At 35.4% G+C, this 18,433-nt stretch overlaps 1 protein-coding gene across 29 annotated transcripts in view; it reads left to right on the top strand.

Annotated features, from left to right (window-relative positions):
- ZBTB20 (zinc finger and BTB domain containing 20) overlaps window positions 1–18,433 on the top strand; it is a 777,345-nt gene that overhangs the window by 487,578 nt on the left and 271,334 nt on the right. Inside the window, exon 1 of one of the 29 annotated variants that reach the window (XM_025874519.2) lies at window positions 15,735–16,036. The exons of the other annotated variants lie outside the window; for them this stretch is intronic. The gene's annotated coding sequence lies outside the window, so the exon portion shown is untranslated. Of the gene's footprint in view, window positions 1–15,734; window positions 16,037–18,433 lie in introns of those variants that run through there. 29 annotated transcript variants of the gene reach the window in all.

Below are 18,433 nucleotides of genomic sequence, written 5' to 3'. Positions count from 1 at the left end.
TACCCTAACTTTTTATTCAGCTGTGCAGTATCCCATTACTTAAATGTGTCGTAGTTTATTCTCCCAGTCCCTACTTATAAACAGTTTTCGTGATTTCAAACAATGCTCCAGTGAAAAACTTTGTACATTAATCATTTTGTAGATGTGTTGGCTTTCAGCAGGATAAATTCTCAGAAGTAAAATTGCTGGTTTGAAGGGTTACATTCATCCTAAATTTCGAGAAATTTTGCCAAATTGATTTCCAGAAGGGTCGTATTAATGAGCAGTCCCATTGGTAATAAGTGAAAGTATCCCTTTACCCCCAGCCTCAACAAAATAGTGTCTTTTTAGACTTTGGATTTTTGCCAATTATATAGGTAAAAGATGATCTCACTATATGTTTAATTTGCATTTTCCTTACTATGAGTGATTCTGAGCATCTTTTAATGTGCTTGATAATTTGGGTGTTAATTTTTCTAAATGTGTCTGTTCATCTCCTTTACTTCTTTCTGTTGGAGTCTTAGTCTTTTTCTTATTGATTTCTTGCTATTTATACATTAAGGAGATAATTCATTCATCCATATGAATATTGCAAATTCCTTTATCTACATGAAAATATTGCAAATATCTTTCATAGTTTACTTTTTAAAAAACTACTGTTGGGGCGCCTGGGTGGCTCAGTTGGTTAAGCGACTGCCTTCGGCTCAGGTCATGATCCCGGAGTCCCGGGATCGAGTCCCACATCGGGCTCCCTGCTCAGTAAGGGAGCCTGCTTCTCCCTCTGACCCTCCCCCCTCTCATGTACTCTCTCTCTCTCATTCTCTCTCTCTCAAATAAATAAATAAATCTTAAAAAAAAAGAATTTAAAAAATAATAATAAAATAAAATAAAAAACTACTGTTTATGGTGCATATATTTTTGCTATACAGAAGGGTTTTTTTTAATGCAGTCTTTTCAATTATGGCTTCTAGATGTTGAGTCATAGGTAAAAAGCCCTTCCCCATGCCAAGATTATGAAAGGATTTACGAATGTTTTCTTTTAGTACTTTGATAGTTTGGATTTTTATATTGAAAAATATGATTTATCAAATAAGAGTTTTAATCCAGAAGATATTTTCAGGATAAAGGAGGCTCTGAGGAAAGAGAAGCTCCAGCTGTGGTGGATCTACTATCATTTGCATAGTATACTAAATCTCATTCCTTTCTGCCAGTAAGATACAATACAATTATGATGAAAAAGAACAATCTGGATTTTAAAATTAAACTTAAAAATGACCATGTTTAGCTTTCTAAGGTGTTCACCTTTCTTCTTTCTATATTGCTCTTTATTTTATTTTTGTTTGTTTCATCATTTCTGTGAGAAGACTGTCTACTAGTAGAGAGGCCATAAGCTAATAGCATTATTTATTGGTTTCAAATTCTAGTATATTATGCAATTCAGCACTAAACCCCTATTGCTTGTAAAATACAAACTGGTATAAAATAGTGTATAGAACCTAGCCCTTGGAGTCAGAGGCCCTGAATTCATTTGCTGTATCCCAGAGCATCTCTCTTTGCCATGATTTCCATCTGTATAAAATGGAAAGAATGAGACTGTTATTTCAATAACAGTAAGAAAGCAAATAGGTGCATTTTGGAAAGTGCTTTGAGTTCTATAGAAAATGAGTTCATGAAGTTATTAGTTGATGGTATTTTCAAATTATATGATATATGAATTTTTGGAGGGAGGCTTTAGTTAGAAAACTTTTTCCCCCCATACTCCAGTTAATATTTGCTTACAACTCTTCTATATTTTGCTTTCATTTTCAAAAGTGGCCTTCCAACAAGTATCTGTTCTAGGTTCTGGGGTAAACAAATTAGACAAATACAAAAAGTCGTTATCTTCAAAGAGCTAGTATTTGGAGGGGAAGGGCAGAAAATAAACAAATACACACATAAAATATTAAGTATATTACAAGTCAGTAAGTGCAATAGTGAGCAGTAAAGAGGGAAGGAGATGGGAAGTGTTGTGAAAAAGGACATTTCTATGATGTCTAGAACCAAAGAATTCTACGCATTTAGGAGTGGACCTTAAAGGATATCTCAGGGTTCCAAATACACTGAAATGACTATTTATATCATAGGGAAAACCAGAACTAAATGAACTAAATATAGGTGAGTAACCAATCCTTAATGAAATATTGGCTCTATTCAAGGTCAAATGACAGCTTATGTCAAACTTTTTTACAAATATTTTACATGTACACAGATACTCACCTCTCTCATCTGAGCCAGGCTCACCATCAGCCTTTAAACAACTCTATAGGATTTGTTGAGAATGAAGGACCAATGCTGATGTGATTAGGCGCTGATGAGATTCTTGTTTAAGTCATGTGATGTGATTAACCTCAATAGATGAAGCATGTTAGTCTCAGCTGGAGTAAGACTCATTAGATATGAAGACCTTTTATCTACCACTAATGTAGCATCTCCCTATGATGTCCAAAACCTCAGAGGCTGTGACAGGTTACTCTTCACTGAAATTACGATGCTAGTGGGTTGTTTACTGAACTTTCTTTGGAGTTATATTCTTGACAGAGTAATGTTCTTTGGTTGGCACTTAAGTTCCCCTGTTAATCTAGTCCTAATTTACCTAAAAATTATCCATTTTATTTCTTGCTACTCCCTTTCACAAACTAAATGATTTGCTTTACCCAATGCATGATGACCTTTTTGTTCATGTGGTTTATTCTGCTTGTAATGCTTTCTCTTTCCTTTCCATATTTTGAAATCCCATCTATTCTTCAGTACTTCTGCATCTGGAATTTCCTTCCTTAGCCATTTCTTAAGGTCATGATTCATACATATTTAATCCAGTTAGCTATTTATCTATTTACCCATCTATCAGTTTATCAACTATCTATCATATGTCTATCTACCCATTCTCCTAAGGTACTTGGTATTTATTGTATAATAAATAAATGGATGAATGTTCATGAAATGGGAATAGAGGACAGCTATGGAAATATGAACGAGTAGTAAAATAAAGGTGATCTCGAGTAGCTCCTATAGTCTGCTTATGACAAAATATTAAATGAGATATAAATTTACCTTGTTTGAATTGGTCTAGAACCAGGGAGGCTATCTGGTGGTTTCCCAGGCTGCAATCATGTGTAAAATAATCTGGAACAAGGTTTCCTCTTAGAATTTATAAGGAATACTTCTAGCTAATGTGTCCAAGCTACTTCATAAGAGTATAGACTTTGTCAACCTCTCTCACTTGATACCTGTTGGCATGCTAGGGTTGGATCTTGTTTCCTACCTGAGCTTTAAGCATAAGAAAGCTAATACATTTAATAAGGCTTTTATGCTCCTGATTAGTTGAACCTAGTGTTTTCAAACATCATTGCTTTTCTCAGGATCTGAGCAACAGATGGTCTATTTTTAAAATTCCATTCTTTCTGAATATTTTCCATTAAAAAAGGATGTCCTGAGAGAGGAAGAACTGAGGCATTAATTTAAGCATAAGTTCTAGTTCTTCATGAAAAAGCAAGCACCAAGATGCAGCTGGTTGTTAAAAAGAAGTGAATTGTGGGAGCATATAGCTTGGCCTCAGTCAGTAACATAACACACTCATGTCTGATGAGACTAGAGAAAGAAAATAGCACTTCAAGCCCAGAGTCAGGTTTAGTTATGAGTTGAAGGTGAAGTCAGTACTATTTAAAGTTTCATTTTATTTATAGGACTCATTAGTAAGTATAGGGTTTCCAAGAAGGTAGAAGACGTGGTTCCTGACCCAGAAGGTTTTCAATATAATGAATATGATGAATCATAATCAAACATACAAAGTAAGTAGGTTACTAATGAATTTATCTAATTGTAAATCTCAGATTTTCTAACTATTTTATATCATGTGTGGGATAGGGCTGTCAGGTAAAGTATCGTTTCATACAAATTCCACTGGACCTCATAACCAGCTAAAAGAAAAGAATGAAATAATCTCTGGAAACTGATGGAGTGGATTCAGGAATTACCAGAACAAGGAGGCTGAGGAGAGGGAGACAAGAGGCTCTAGAAGTGATGCCAACACACAGACTGCTTCCAGTATAACACTCATAGACACAACCTTCACCTGAACCCCTGCCTTACATCAAGTCTTCATCACAATCTGTTAGGAATCTTTTTCTATGATTTTATAATGTAATTGCTCTGTGATTTGATAATAGAAGTTAAGCCTATATATTTCCATAATCACCTTCTCTAGAACACATCCATTATGCAAAGGAGGGAAACATGTATAGCAATAATGATAATGTTTTATTTTAGGTGTACTAAGTGCATTCACTTGTATTATCTCATTTGGTCCCCATAATAAATCTCTGAGGTAGGTGCTATCTATTTTAAAGGTGAGGAAAATGGAGTCCTAGAGAAAGAAATTTTATAACATTTTATTTGGAGTTCTCTCTCTCTCTCTCTCTCTCTCTCACACACACACACACACACACACACACACACACACACACAGTAATAGAAAGATAAGAAAGCAAAAAAGAAAGCTCTGGGCATGGTTTGCACTTCCGAGTAAGAAGTCATGTAAACCTACTCTGAAAAAATGATCTTAAGGGAGGTTTCAATCAGTCCAAGGTAAATGTGAGTCTTATCTGCCTGTTAATGAATTTGTGACGTTTGACAAGTTTTTCAACATTTCTAAGTTTGGGTTTTCTCATATATAAAATAACAATAACAACAACAACAACCAGAAGAGTGATATTTTGAGAATTAAATAAAAATAGTATAAGTAAACTGCCCAACCCATAAAATCAATCAGTGAACATTAGCCATAATAAAAATAATTATTATCATTATTATCTTATTTTCAAGAACAGCAACAACAAAGGTGGGAAAATTCTTAAATTTGTTGAAAAGAGGATAAAGTACTTAAAAGATGAATGGTAACACCTAAATGTTTGCATGGAAGAGAGAGTTAATACCCATCCTCACACAATAATCCTCAATAAATAAAGTACTGAAAGGTATTATAATCTATAAGTCAATTACCTAAGAAATAATACCAAGTATATCACCTCTCTGTGTTCTTATTTCAACTTCCTTAGATTTGAAGAAATTCTAAGGCACAAGTACCTTGTAGGGAAGCATCTCTATGTTCAGAAAACAGAGCATTTCTGAGCCGTCCAGAAACTATTTTGGTACAAACACTATAATAATTGTAGAGCATCATGATGTTACTTTTTCTTCCAACTCCATGGAGATCACAAGGTCTCTTTCCAAATACTATTATGAAGTGGTGCAGGGTTCATGAGTTTCAGGGAGCAATACCAGGAAGGAAGACCTGTCCAGTTTTGAGAAATGTTACATATATCCTGTGCTGCTCCAACAGCATCCTAGCAATCAAAAACAGTTTGCTGATGGAGGGTGTCCAGGAAGATATATAGCAGAACAACTCATAATGCTGTTCTGGGCCCCTCCACCTAAAAGAATGTAAAGAATCTTTCTACTTTCCCCAAAGCTGAGGTGAGAAAAGACTTCACAAACTGGACACCAAAAATTCAACAGTGGTTATTGTTGAGCTAGAGAATTACAAGGTTTTTTAAGGCTTTTTTTAGTGCTTTCAAATTTTTTACAACATGAATTACTTTTATATAATCTATTTTAGAGATGATTCATTTTAAAATATCATATAAGTTTTTTAATACAGAGGAAAAATAAAATATTCCTTATAACCTTGTCACTGAAATATTCTTACTGGCATTATTTTTAAAGCATATAATTAGAAATTCAAACAGAGGGGCACCTGCGTGGCTCAGTCGTTAAGCATCTGCCTTCAGCTCAGGTCATGATCCCAGGGTCCTGGGATCGAGCCCCACATCGGGCTCCCTGCTCCATGCGAAGCCTGCTTCTCCCTCTTCCACTCCCCCTGCTTGTGTTCCCTCTCTTGCTGTGTCTCTCTCTGTCAAATAAATAAATAAAATCTTTAAAAAAAAGAATTTCAAACAGAATAGAAAATATATATATAACCAAAAGTAAATATCTCCTTATCCCTCCAATCAAAAGTGTCTTGTATATTCTCCATGAAAAAAATGTTTACGTATATGCCTGTATATATACACATATGTCTTCATTTTATTCATGCAAGAGGATTTATTATATATGTCATATATCTTATCATATAACATATAAATCTATCTTATTCTTTTTTGGCAACTTCATAGTATTCCTTATAGGGGTGGACCACAGTTGTTTAGTCACTGAATATTTGGGGAACACTATTATGTTTATAATCAGAAAAATTTAATATTTTTTATGTGTTTGCTAGACCTTACCCTAGAGTAAACTAAAAGCTTTCTGTCTATTATATAGTCACAGGAGAAAAATCACTCTATGTGTATATATTTATGTGTGTATATTTGTGTGTAACATATTAGAGATGATTGCCTTGATCTATAATTTTACATTGTAAAATGTCAGAATGGCCACAGGCAAAGTGGATAGTGTTTCTTTGTAATCCTGGCTGAATTATGGCTTCACATGAAGTTGGCATACTTCTAGAGACTTTTAATGCAGTCACTGATTACAGTGGCTGAGATTTTACTGTGATTTCCATTGATTTAAAACTCATTTTGTCTTCAAAACAAAAGTCTTTGGACTTCTGCAAGATGGCAGTATAGGAAGATCCTGAACTCACTTCCTCCCATGGACACATCAAATCCACAGCTTCATATGGATCATTTCCCTCTGAAAAAGATCTGAAAATTATATTAACTGTTCTCCACAACAAAGGCTAAAAGACCACATTGAGATGGATAAGAGAGGCAGAGACATAGTCTCACCAAAAACCCCACTGCTGGTGTAGCAACCCAGAGTAGGAGGGATCTCACCAGTCTGGCACTTCTCCGGGAGAAGTGAGGGGTTGGTGCCCCACATCAGATGCTCCAGCCCCTGGGATCTGTACAAGAGAGATGAGCCCCCCAAATTTCTGGCTTAGAAAACCAACAGGGCTGACCCTTTTAAAGGGTTCACATGCTATCTCATTTGCCCTGATATCCAGAGGAAAAACAGCAGTTTGAAAACACCTATACTATAAAGACATTTATTTGCTAATTTGAAATCATATGCTAGAGCGGCAGGAGTCACTTGAAATATGGCCAGGTGGGGGCCCTGGGAGATAACTATTTTTACACTCTCCACCAACCCTGTAGCACAGACAGGTTAGCTCAGACATGGCACCCTCCAACCATCTTGATAAGACAGGCAAGGCAAGTGGTCACAGCACTATTCTGCTGCCTTGCTGAAGCAGGAGAGTGCAGGTGGTTGCAGGACTACCTCATTCCCAGACTGGGGCTGGTGAGCACAGTTGTAATATGCTCTCAGCCTAAAGTTGGCACATAGACAAGACACTGTTCCACTGCATTCTTGAGGCCATGGGTGTGCCCAGTCAAGACATTTACCTGCTGCCTTTCTGAAGCTGGCAAGTATGCCCTGTCCTTATACTCTCCAGCTGCCTCACTAAAGCCAGTGGGTGTACCAATCCACACAGGGGATGTCCCTTGATGGCCTGGCCCTGGAGGCCAAGGATGCTGGCATTCTTGAACTCCATGGATTCAGAAAGATAGTTCTTGACTGTCCACCACTCCCAGGGCACTGAACAGACAGCAGACTGAAACATAACCCCAGTCTTCCTGTGTAAAAGGCCTATATACTTATCCTGAAGCTTTAGCCTAAGGGATAGGCTTTAGTTTTCCTTGTCATCTAGAAACTGATACGGTGCTCCCAGGGAATGTAAGCAGGGAAGCACCATTCTTGTACACCCCTTTGGCCTCACTACAGATTGACAAGACTCCAGAAAGGAGCCTATGCACTCATTTGGAGCCCCAGTGTTTGCAACTATTGGCCAATGGACACCTCCAGAACTCCTGGTCTGGAGACCAGCAGGGATTATGATTGCAGAACCAAAGGACTATATATGTTTATATACTTTAAAAGCTACTGTCTGGGGGTCTGGCTTTCAATCATCCTGAAACTAGGTGCTCAATTAAATTCCTTTCCTTGGAACACTGACAGGTCTTGGCATTCCTTCAACAATGAGGACATATCAAGAAAATCAAGTGGTTTAGAGAATCACAAATGTTTGAGGGACAACCAAGAACTAGGGCAGAGTTGAACAATAAAGTTTATTACCCACATAGGCCACTCCTTTAAGACTGAGGGAGATAGCTCTTTTGCCTTATACATAAAAACAAGCACAGAAAGTCAAGCAAAATGAAGAAACAGAGAAGAGGTTTCAGTGAAAGAACAAGACAAAACCCCAGAAAAAGACCTTAATGATAGGTAGATAAGTACTCTACCTGATAAAGAATTCAAAGTAATGGTCATAAATATGCTCACCAAATGGGGAAAGAATGGATGAACATACTGAGAACTTAAACAAAGATAAAAAAAAATAAAAGAAAGTACCAAACAGAAGTCACATAGCTCAAAAATAACTGATAAATACACTGTAGGGATTCAACAACAGACTGGATGAAACAGAAGAATGGATTAGCAAGCTGGAAGACAAAGCATGGAATCACCCAAACAGAGCAGCAAAAAGAAAAAAATTAAGACAACTTAAGGGGCCTACAGGACAACATCAAGCAGAATAACATTTGCATTATAGGCGTCCCAGAAAGAAGAGAGAAAGTAACAGAAAACTTATTTGAAGATATAATGGTTGAAAATTTCCCTAACCTAGGGAAGAAACAGACATCTAGGTCTAGGAAGCGCAGGGAGTTCAAAATAAGATGAACCCAAAAGGATCCACACCAACACATTATAATTAAAATATCAGAAGTTAATGATAAAGAGAGAATCTTAAAAGCAGCAAGAGAAAAGCAGTAACATTACAAGGGAAACCCCATAAGGTTATCGTCAGATTTCTTAGTAGAAATTTTGCACACCAGAAGACAGTGGAATAACATATTCTCAAAGTGCTGAAAGGAAACACTTCCAACCAAGAATACTTTATACCCAGCGTGGCTATCATTCAGATGCAAAAGGGAAATAAAGAGACAAGCAAAAGCTAAAGGAGTTTGTCACTACTAAACTGGCCGGACTAGCAAGGTTAAAGGGACTTTAAGCTACAAAGAAATGGCACTAATTAATAACAAGAAAACCTATGAAAGTAAAAATCTCATTGGAAAAGACAAATATATAGTAAAGTAGTAGATTTATCACTTACAAAGGTACTATGAAAGTTAAAAGACAAAATAGTAAAATTAAAACTATAATAGTTAGGGGAGACATAAAAGATGTAAAGTATACATCAAACATATTAAATGGTGGGGAGTAAAAACATAGAGCTTTAGAATGTGTTTAAACTTAAGTTGTTATCAACTTTAGACTGTTACACATATAAGTTGTTTCTATAAGTTTCATGGTAACCACAAAGCAAAGACTTATAGTAGATACACAAAAAATTATGAGAAAAGAATCTAAGCATACCACTAAAGAAAGTCATCAAACCACAAAGGAAGAGAGCAAGAGAAGAAGGAAGGAACAGAAAAACTATAAAACAACCAGAAAACAATTAACAAAATGACAATAAGGATGTAGCTATAAATAATGACTTAAAATGTAAATGGACTAAATTCTCCAAACAGAAGACAAAGAATGGATGAATGAATAAAAAAAAAAAAATAAGACCCATCTATATGTGCCTACAAGAGACTCACTTCAGTGTAAAGACACATGCAGACTAACAGTGAAGGGATGGAAAAAGATATTCCATGCAAATAAAAATAAAAAGAGAGCTGGTATATCTATACCCATATCAGACAGGGTGGACTTTAAAACAAAGACTGTAATCAAAGACAAAGAGTGGCAGGATGGTACATAATGATAAACAAAGAGGTCAACCCAGCTTATAAACCCATGCAAATGTATATATGAACCTAACATAGGAACACCAAAATATATAAATCAAATATTAACAGACCTAAAGGGAGAATTTGGCAGTAATACAATAATAGTAGGGCACTTTTAACACCCCCACCTATATCAATGAATAGATTATCCAGACAGAAAATCAATAGGGAAACACTGGCCTTAAACAACACATTAGACCAGATGGACTTAATAGATATATACAGATATATACAGAACATTCTATCCAAAAGCAGCAGAATACACATTTTTCTCAATTGCACATGGAACATTCTCAAGGATAGATCATATGTTAGGCCACAAAACAAGCCTCATTAAATTAAAGAAGACTGAAATCATGTCAGAAGTCTTTTTGGACTACAATGGTATCAATTACAAGAAAACTAAAGAAACTACAAGTACCAGGAGACTAAACATGTTACTGAACAACTACAACTATGGGGTCATGCAACAAAATTGTTGCATTTCTATACACTAATAATGTTATACCAGAAACCAAAATCAAGAGAAAAATACCATTCTCAAAAGGAATAAGATATCTAGGAATAAATTTGACCAAGGAAATGAAAGACCTATACATTGAAAACTTATGTAAAACACTGATGAAAGAAATTGAAGGAAACACAAGTAAATGGAAAGATATTCTGTGCTTGTGGATTGAGAAAATTAATATTGTTAAAATGTGCATACTACCCACAGCAACCTACAGATTCAGTGCAATCCCTATTAAAATTTCCATGGCATTTTTTCACAGAACTAGAACAAATAATTCTAAAATTCATATGGAATCACAAAAGACCCTGAATAATCAAAGAAATCTTGAAAAAGAAGAACAAAGCTGTATGATATTGGCATAAAAACAGACACATAAATCAATGAAACAGAATAGAGAGCCCAGAAATAAACCCACATTTATATGGGCAATTAATCTACAATAAAGAAGGCAAGAATATATAACGGGGAAAGGACAGTTTTTTCAATAAATGGTGTTGGGAAAACTGGACAGCTACATACAAACAAATGAAACTGGACCATTATCTTACACTATATACAAAAGTTAAAATGGATTAAAGGCTTGACTCTTAAGACCTGAAACCATAAAATTTCTAGAAGAAAACATAGGCAGTAAGTTCCTTGACATTGGTCCTAGTGATGGTTTTTTGGATCTGACTCCAAAGCCAAAGGAAAGAAATGGGACTATATCAAACTAAAAAGCTTCTGCAGAGTGAAAGAAACCATCGACAATAGAAGGCAACTTACTGAATGGGAGATGTCTGCAAATCATACATCCAATAAGGGATTAGTATCCAAAATATATAAAGAACTCATATATCTCAGTAACAATAAAATAAACAATACAATTTAAAAATGGACGGAGGACCTACATAGATATTTTCTAAAGAAGATATACAGATGGACATCAGGTGCATGAAAAGATACTCAGTATCACCAATCATCAGGGAGATGCAAATCAAAACCACAAGATATCACCTTACATCTGTTAGAATGGCAATTATAAAAAAGATAAGAAATAACAAGTGTTGGCCAGGATATGGAGAAAAGGGAACCCTCATGCAATGTTGGTGGGAATGTAAATTGGTGTAGCCACTATGCAAAACAGTATGAAGGTTCCCCAGAAAATGAAAAATAGAGTTACCATATGATCCAGCAGTTTCACTATTATCTATCTGAAGTATCTATCTGAAGAAAACAAAAACACTAACACAAAAAGATATAAGCACCATTATGTTTATTGCAGCATTATTTATAATAGCTGAATATGGAAGCAACCTGTGTTCATTCATAGATAAATGAATAAATAAGATGTGGTATGGATACATGATGAAATACTATTCAGCCATAAAAAAAATAAAAATCTTACCATTTGCAACAACATGGATGGACCTTGAGGGTATTATGCCAAGTGAAATAAGTCAGAGAAAGATATCACATGATTTCCCTTGTATGTAGAATCTAAAAAGCAAAACAAACTAAACAAAACTCAGACTCATAGATACAGAGCACAGGTTGGTGGTTGCTAGAAGGTGTGGGTGAAGGGGATCAAGAAGTACAAACTTCTAGTTATAAATTAAATGGCATGGGGATGTAATGTAAAGCATAGAGAATATAGTCAATAACGTTGTATTAATTTTGTATGGTGACAGATGGTAACTAGACTTACTATGGTGAACATTTCCAGTGTATACAGATATCATATCACCACGTTGTACACCTAAAACTAATATGATAATGTATGCCAATTATGTCTCAAGAAAAATAAATAAGTCTCTTAAAAACAGAAAATAATTTTATTTCCATGGCAGGAAGTCTTAATTCCTTTCATTTTATCTCCTAACATAAACAAAGAAAACTAAGAAATCATAAAAAGTTGGTGCAAAAACAAAACCCCCTTTTGAATATATGAGCTACATAACTCATAAAGGTCCCCAGGTACCCAAGACAGAGCCAGATGCAGGAAAATAATTCATACCAAGACTTGTAATGCTGGTAAAAAGGCAGTTGAAGCTTTTTGAAACCATATTGCTGCAGGTTGAAAAAAAAAATTAACCTGTGTGCTTTTGAATAGAAGGAAGAATTTTGTTTGTGGGCATTGGCATGATTGCTCTATGTAAAATGTGGAGATTGCACAACTCTAATACAGAAAAGAAAATGTGCAAGCAAGCCATATTCTAACCTTGAATATGTGGTTGCTTTTAATGACATAGTGCATCGAGGTCAAGAGAAGGTGCCCTAGGCAGATGGAAGACTTTCAAAGTGAAAAAGCTTCATTTACATTTAAAATATATTGCGTTTCACATGATTTCTGAGGAACACTTGGTTGTTCTAGTTATAGCCGTGGTTCATTTCTGTAATCATGTGTCAAGTAACTGACTCACCTCATATGCTTCCCTGGGAGGTGTTTTCTGTGGAAAGGCAAGGAGCAAGGGGTGGAGGAAGGTATTCCTTAATATCTTGTTACAAACCCACTAGGTGTCACTGCTTTCAGTAGGACTCTGGAAAGGAAACTGTCAGAGGACATGTCTGTGTCTTGGCAAAAAATAGACTTCATGGCACCTTGACTTTTAACCTCTAAAATATGTGGAGAACTGCTTAGGAGACGTTCTCATGTTTATTTTTGCCTGTGGTTCTTTCTTTTGAATTTTTTCTAAGATTGAGTTTTGCAGTATTTATATTTGAATTCTATTTTGTTCAGAAATAGTTTGTTGAAGCTATTCTAAAACAAGTATCCACCTTAACTTTTTAAGTACACAGTGGAATTATTAAAGGCATTTGAGTGCTTTGGTAACACAGAATGCATTCACAAGGTTTGATCTCACATCATTTGCAAGGCGCTTTAGATATGAGATGCCGCATGCTTTCATGCCAGTGGTATGGAAGCGATTTTCTTCTTTCTTCTTCTTATCCTGCCTCTCATTCTGTGTTCTTTTTCTCTTCTTGCTCTTCCTTTCTCTCTCCCAGTTTCATGAAAATTCATTTATCTGTGACATTTAAAGACTCTGTCTGAGAGGTGTCTGGAGCTGTGGCTGGCTGTGTACATCAATAGTTTCTCGGAATCTGGCATTCTGTCAATATTTGGGGGCCTCAGTAACCGCACTTAAATGCACTGCCTGCCAGCCATCACTCTCTTGGTGTCTCAGTAACGAGTCCAAATGAATGGATATTAGCATGTCAACTTCTTTTACAACTGGCAAGACTTTGTTGACAGTATATGGGCATCTTGCATTTACCTGCTGCACCTTTGTGTTTGTGTGCTTCGTTTATATGATGTCATTTTCCCCTCTATGTACAAAAATAAGAATCTTAAAACATACTATTATGAAACCGAAGTAAATGGCATCATTGTACAATCTTGATTTGCTGGGTTTTATAGTATATAGCTATATGCATAAGCAACACAGTCTTTATTATATTCTAGGTACTTCTTTCTTGCTTGGGTTATATTTGGACCAAAATTGTTGTTGCTATTTTATGGTAGAAATATATATGTTGAGATTTTATAGGTGAAATCTCCATAGTTTATGTATGAGCCTCGGGTGATTTAGCTACATAAAGAAAAAATACTATTAGGTTGGAAAGAAAAGATTATTCTCTGAAACAAAAACAATTTATATTTTCAAACATTTCTCAGTTATCCTTTCTACTTGTCAGTGAAATGGTCCATTTATAAATTAAATCATTAAAGCGTTATTATGTCAACTTTCCCATGAACTGCCCTAGATAATAGCATATTGGCCTTTCAAGGTTTGTAAGAGAGACCACTAGCAGGGCAACATTTTAGTTACTGAAATTTTGTGTGCTCTCAACCCATGTGTAATCATGACCATATCCAAAATGAAAATATGTCAGGAATCTGGGCTTTAAAGAAAGAAACATGGCAGATGAGAGTTTACCAGCGACCAGTCTTACCTTGAAGATCTGCATCCAACCTAGGATAGGTACAAAAGGATTTGCAAGCTTTAGGTCATGCTCAGATTAAATAATCCAGGTTTCCTATATCCAAGAGACTATTCTGGAACTATTAATGCCTCTGGATGGGAATTATTAACTGCTGCTTCCTTAGACTCATTGGACCAGTAATAACTCCTAAGTTGAATGAATTCACTCAAGCTTCATTTCATTCACAGATCTTTCCCATTCTGGATTTTCAATTCAGATCCCTAACATATGAGTACTTGTTTTCATATAGGATCTGCTGTATACCATGGCAAATTTTCTTGTTAGGACTGAAAAAACAGTACCTAATGAACAGCATTAATGCAGTTTCAGTACAACTGAACACAAACTCAGGACTTCTAGGGCCTTTAGTTATATTTCAGAGAAGGAAATACACATATTTATTTGCCTCATAATTATGAATCATATGTAAGGCTAAAAGTTCACTTGATCAGCTATAAATGCTGCCTCCAGATTTTATGTCATAATATGTAAATTGTTGTTTAAGTCCAATCAGTCATCATCTTCGATAGGATGAAGGTCTCTTGGGAGTGTCATATTAAACTAGACAGCATGGGTGGACAAAGAAATGTCACAAGGACTCCAGCCACCAAAAATCATCTGACAGTATAAGCGCAGGTCTTGAATTCAAAAAGGAAAAACAGGCAAAAGGATTGAGAGAACAGGAAAAAGGAAAGCATAGGTATACATGGATTTGTAACATGGCCTGCATCAAGGAATTTAGTGTTTTTCTTCATAATTCATTTACAAAAAAATATAGTAACATGTATGGATCCTAATGAAATAAACATGCTCTCCTGCCTCTGTCTATACTTAGATTGTTTTTGTGGTCCCACAGAAGAGGGGGAAAAATCCAATATATGGCAGTAATCATAAGATTTTTATACTACCAAAACTTCAAGATTTAATAGAGAACATTTTCAGCACCTTCTATGAACGGATTAGAAACATCTCTATTACTATCAGTAAGACTTATCTGCTAGGCTAAGAACTTAACCTCCTCTTGCTGTGGATTCAGAATTTTATGAATATACATTATATCTGTTCTTTATTATATACTGTTTGTTTAATGTTAGACACTAATCCTTTCTGGGACAGAGGAAGAAACCAGAATAAGATGAGAACGTAGAATCATCCTGCAGAATTTATAGCTAAGGACAGAAGGAATTTTGTTTTCTTTTGGATCACTTTAGACACACTTTGGAACTGTAGTTGAAATTTGATGGGCTGCAATTTAACCATCTCTTTCCATTAATACTAAAATGTTCTCGCCTAAAGCAGGAAAGATTTGGGTTCTTCTTCCTTAGAAATCCTAGCAACTTCTTTGCTCTTCCTTAGAAATCCTAGCTTTTTCTTTGCTGGTGTATATTTTGTCTACTGATCACAGAATGAAGTGACAGAAATGAGGACAGTGAGACAGAAGTCCTGAGGAAATACCTCTGATCCCACCTCAGCAAGGAAGGTGCATAAATTGACTCTTCAGCGTTGGCTACCCCTGGCAGAAAAGAAATAGCTGCCTGCCTGGATGGCTAATAAGCAGAAGAACACTTGAAGGGGTTGTTTACATAAAGTGAAATCTACTGTTGTTATGGAGATGAGGTATGTTGGTGATAAATATCACTCAAAGAGAGACCCACAACTCCCACCCTAAATGGCACAAGAGGTAAATGGCCTATCTAGTTTTAGTTTTGTTATGACCACGTCTCAGGGACATCGTTACTCAGAAATCTGTCTCCCTCTATTTTTTAGCCAATAAATTGTTTTTCTTATTCTGAGTTTAAGAATGACTGAATGATTTATATAACGATACTACCTTGACCTTCATAAAAGTCTATTTGCCAACCTTCAACTTAAAAGGACCCTAGGTAAGAAGTGTTAAGGAGTACTTTTTAGGACTCACCTCCAGATCTAGTGTAAAGAAAAAGCGAATACTGAATTTTGGATGTACATACAACAGAGTGGGGACCATTGCCTTTGTTCTTTTTGAAAAAAATGAGCTTTTGAAATAACTATATGCTTCTCTATAATCAAAGACCACTTTTCCCCAATAATTACAAAGTATATACTTTTCAGTTTCTACTCATGTAATAGTGACTTAAAAGCTACCTGCTTAACTAGCAGTCATGGATCCAGTGACCATTTATGTGTCCGGAAGTAATGAATGTTAGGTTTTGTATGTGAATCTCTTAGAATTGTATGCTTGGAATAGACTAGATTAGGGCTTAGATTAATAGATTAAGTTAATTATAACAGATATAAGAATAGATTATGCTGTTAGAAAATATACCATAGACCTTTATAGAGTAAAATTATATAAAAAGAAGAGGCTAGTAAAAAATTGAGAATAGGTTGAATAAAAGAATAGATAGGACTAAGTATTTTAGAGGAAGATTCTCTAGAAATTTAATAAATGAGCTGCTTATTTAAAACATTGTTATATTTGTATTAAGTGTAATTTAAAAATAAGATCAATATAGAAATTCAAACTTTTGGCCATAAATGGTGCTCTGTGGCCAATCACCTAGGAAGGCTGCAGTTATGCTCTAGCTCAGCCTGTGGGTGATGACACTTTCACATCTACCTTCATTGTCTCTTCTCTGCCAAAATGAAACTTACTATTTGAGAAACTGTACCTGAAAACAACTATTTTAATACTTCTATCTGCAAGTTGACATGGAATCTAACAATCTAACTTCCATGCAAGGAAATATCCCAGGTAAACCCTGGTAAACTGATTTGCCAGTCTTCTGACAATGCTAGGACACTAGGTAATAACCAACCCAATGCCATCCTAATGTGTTTCCTTTCTTGGCCCAGTGAGAGTTCTGGTGAACTAAGGCAAAGCTAGAGTTATGGTTTCACTCCACTTAACTAGCAGAGCTTTAAATTTTATCTCAAATGACAATCAATCAGTCAAATTTCTAATCTATTTATTTGGTGCCAGGCACTTTAGAATTCTAAGGAAATGTTTTTTAGGGGACCAGTCAATATGGAGAAATGTAGAAATGGTATGCCATTGGTGTCTGTCCTGCATTCTGGTCTTTGATTACCTTGATTATCTAGACACATGGTTTCCAATATGAACAAACTCAGTGTGGTCTAAATTATCAGTAGCATTTCGATATATCAAAACAAAATCCATTTTAATTTAAAATTATATTTTAAGAAGGAGTAAGCAGGGAAAAGTGATGCAAAATCACATTAACAACAGGACACCAGAGATTCTAAATGGTTGTAAGTCACTATTTTAGATGTTGAGGACAGGGAATACACGCTTTTAAAGTATGGTGCTTTTATGCACAGTGGCCAAATAGCAATAATTTGAGACTTCAGAGAGAAGACAATCATTTGAAATAAACAGTAAATAAATAGAATGTCATTAAATAACGATTAATGTTAGCATTCTTCACAAGAGGGAAAACAAACCTCCCAAGTGGCAGTTCATTCCACTACTCCATCACCACATATAAATATATAGAGAGAATTTCATAATAACTGTACTAGCTTGCATATGTTAATAGCTGCTAAACTAATACCACACACCTGAACATACATATCCATGTTGCTTACTTTATGTGGGACATTTCTTCTCTCTCCACAAATTAAAGAGTCTGCAAGGGAAGGCATTTAACTGTGTTTTTTCTGAATCTTCTTTTAAGTCTTGTATTTTCCATTACCCATGATGGTTTGGTAAATGTCACTGATGGACTGAAAATAAAGAATGACTAGCTCTGTGGGCAAAATAGCATCTAGAAGTAGAGCATAGAAAGTTAATCAAGAGTGTGAGAGGTAAAACAGAAATTTAAAAATAGCTGTAATAGTGAAATGTATAAGAAGCATGTAAAATATAGACATTTCTACTATTTCCTCTAAGCATAGATCAGACACTTAATCATGCTTGTTCTGAAGTCACTAAAATTTGAATGAGCATCTTAGAAAGAAAGAGTTATAAAACCCCTCCCAATAAAATTTTTAAATTTAATATTTTGAGAAAAAATGTTCTTTAAGGAAAAGTCAAAGACATTGAGACTTTTTTACTCATCTTAGAAAAAGGAAGGTT

The sequence above is a fragment of the Callorhinus ursinus genome, unplaced genomic scaffold (genome assembly GCF_003265705.2).
Source record: "Callorhinus ursinus isolate GAN/ISIS: 27379988/994484 unplaced genomic scaffold, GSC_fseal_2.0 scaffold1, whole genome shotgun sequence".
NCBI classification, from domain to species: Eukaryota; Metazoa; Chordata; class Mammalia; order Carnivora; family Otariidae; genus Callorhinus; species Callorhinus ursinus.
This window is presented reverse-complemented; position numbering and strand designations above follow the sequence as displayed.